This window comes from Carassius gibelio, chromosome B22 (assembly GCF_023724105.1).
Source record: "Carassius gibelio isolate Cgi1373 ecotype wild population from Czech Republic chromosome B22, carGib1.2-hapl.c, whole genome shotgun sequence".
Classification (NCBI taxonomy): Eukaryota; Metazoa; Chordata; class Actinopteri; order Cypriniformes; family Cyprinidae; genus Carassius; species Carassius gibelio.
The window spans coordinates 45,070,098-45,072,645 of NC_068417.1; the positions used below are offsets into that span (position 1 = coordinate 45,070,098).

At 39.8% G+C, this 2,548-nt stretch overlaps 4 non-coding genes across 4 annotated transcripts; all 4 read left to right on the forward strand.

Annotated features, from left to right (window-relative positions):
• The first annotated feature begins 391 nt into the window (after nt 1-391).
• On the forward strand, nt 392-510 carry LOC128001664 (5S ribosomal RNA). The gene has a single exon (XR_008174430.1). It is a non-coding gene; the product is annotated as a 5S ribosomal RNA (ribosomal RNA).
• A 516-nt stretch (nt 511-1,026) lies between these two features.
• Nucleotides 1,027-1,145, forward strand: LOC128001675 (5S ribosomal RNA). The gene has a single exon (XR_008174441.1). It is a non-coding gene; the product is annotated as a 5S ribosomal RNA (ribosomal RNA).
• Nucleotides 1,146-1,795: 650 nt separating this feature from the next.
• On the forward strand, nt 1,796-1,914 carry LOC128001687 (5S ribosomal RNA). The gene has a single exon (XR_008174452.1). It is a non-coding gene; the product is annotated as a 5S ribosomal RNA (ribosomal RNA).
• Nucleotides 1,915-2,430: 516 nt separating this feature from the next.
• Nucleotides 2,431-2,548, forward strand: LOC127988799 (5S ribosomal RNA). Its single transcript, XR_008161955.1, has one exon. It is a non-coding gene; the product is annotated as a 5S ribosomal RNA (ribosomal RNA).

Below are 2,548 nucleotides of genomic sequence, written 5' to 3' on the forward strand. Positions count from 1 at the left end.
TACCAGGTGCTTTAATCTGTTTGAAAAATTTCACGAATTATATAATAATCTTTCATTAAAAAAAAAAAAAATAATAATAGAGTCAATGCCCGATCTCTGAATATTAACAGGTTTGGGCCTGGTTAGTACATGGATGGGAGACTGCCTGGGAATACCAGGTGCTGTAAGCTTTTTGGACATTTTTCACTTAGTATATAATAATTTTGCCAAAAAATAGAGTCAATGCCCGATCTCTGAATCTTAGCAGGTTTAGGTATGGTTAGTACTTTGATGAGAGACTGCCTAGGAATACCAGGTGCTTTAAGCTTTTGGGTTTTCTTTCTTACTTATATAATGTACTGGCGATTAGATTGGCTGGTCTTTAAATAGCCCTCTCTTTGCTGCTGTCTTCGCTTACGGCCATACCAACCTGGCTATGCCCGATCTCGTCTGATCTCGGAAGCTAAGCAGGTTTGGGCCTGGTTAGTACTTGGATGGGAGACCGCCTGGGAATACCAGGTGCTGTAAGCTTTTTGGACATTTTTCACTTAGTATATAATAATTTTGCCAAAAAATAGAGTCAATGCCCGATCTCTGAATATTAACAGGTTTGGGCCTGGTTAGTACATGGATGGGAGACTGCCTGGGAATACCAGGTGCTGTAAGCTTTTTGGACATTTTTCACTTAGTATATAATAATTTTGCCAAAAAATAGAGTCAATGCCCGATCTCTGAATCTTAGCAGGTTTAGGTCTGGTTAGCACTTTGATGAGAGACTGCCTGGGAATACCAGGTGCTTTAATCTCTTTGGAAAATTTCACGAATTATATAATAATCTTTCATTTAAAAAAAAAAAAAAAAAAAAAAAAAAAGAGTCAATGCCCGATCTCTGAATCTTAGCAGGTTTAGGTATGGTTAGCACTTTGATGAGAGACTGCCTAGGAATACCAGGTGCTTTAAGCTTTTGGGTTTTCTTTCCTACTTATATAATGTACTGGCGATTAGATTGGCTGGTCTTTAAATAGCCCTCTCTTTGCAGCAGTCTTTGCTTACGGCCATACCAACCTGGCTATGCCCGATCTCGTCTGATCTCGGAAGCTAAGCAGGTTTGGGCCTGGTTAGTACTTGGATGGGAGACCGCCTGGGAATACCAGGTGCTGTAAGCTTTTTGGACATTTTTCACTTAGTATATAATAATTTTGCCAAAAAATAGAGTCAATGCCCGATCTCTGAATATTAGCAGGTTTGGGCCTGGTTAGTACATGGATGGGAGACTGCCTGGGAATACCAGGTGCTTTAATCTGTTTGAAAAATTTCACGAATTATATAATAATCTTTCATTAAAAAAAAAAAAAAAAAAAAAAATAGAGTCAATGCCCGATCTCTGAATATTAACAGGTTTGGGCCTGGTTAGTACATGGATGGGAGACTGCCTGGGAATACCAGGTGCTGTAAGCTTTTTGGACATTTTTCACTTAGTATATAATAATTTTGCCAAAAAATAGAGTCAATGCCCGATCTCTGAATATTAACAAGTTTGGGCCTGGTTAGTACATGGATGGGAGACTGCCTGGGAATACCAGGTGCTGTAAGCTTTTTGGACATTTTTCACTTAGTATATAATAATTTTGCCAAAAAATAGAGTCAATGCCCGATCTCTGAATCTTAGCAGGTTTAGGTATGGTTAGCACTTTGATGAGAGACTGCCTAGGAATACCAGGTGCTTTAAGCTTTTGGGTTTTCTTTCTTACTTATATAATGTACTGGCGATTAGATTGGCTGGTCTTTAAATAGCCCTCTCTTTGCTGCTGTCTTCGCTTACGGCCATACCAACCTGGCTATGCCCGATCTCGTCTGATCTCGGAAGCTAAGCAGGTTTGGGCCTGGTTAGTACTTGGATGGGAGACCGCCTGGGAATACCAGGTGCTGTAAGCTTTTTGGACATTTTTCACTTAGTATATAATAATTTTGCCAAAAAATAGAGTCAATGCCCGATCTCTGAATATTAACAGGTTTGGGCCTGGTTAGTACATGGATGGGAGACTGCCTGGGAATACCAGGTGCTGTAAGCTTTTTGGACATTTTTCACTTAGTATATAATAATTTTGCCAAAAAATAGAGTCAATGCCCGATCTCTGAATATTAGCAGGTTTAGGTCTGGTTAGCACTTTGATGAGAGACTGCCTGGGAATACCAGGTGCTTTAATCTCTTTGGAAAATTTCACGAATTATATAATAATCTTTCATTTAAAAAAAAAAAAAAAAAAAAAAAAAAAGAGTCAATGCCCGATCTCTGAATCTTAGCAGGTTTAGGTATGGTTAGCACTTTGATGAGAGACTGCCTAGGAATACCAGGTGCTTTAAGCTTTTGGGTTTTCTTTCCTACTTATATAATGTACTGGCGATTAGATTGGCTGGTCTTTAAATAGCCCTCTCTTTGCAGCAGTCTTTGCTTACGGCCATACCAACCTGGCTATGCCCGATCTCGTCTGATCTCGGAAGCTAAGCAGGTTTGGGCCTGGTTAGTACTTGGATGGGAGACCGCCTGGGAATACCAGGTGCTGTAAGC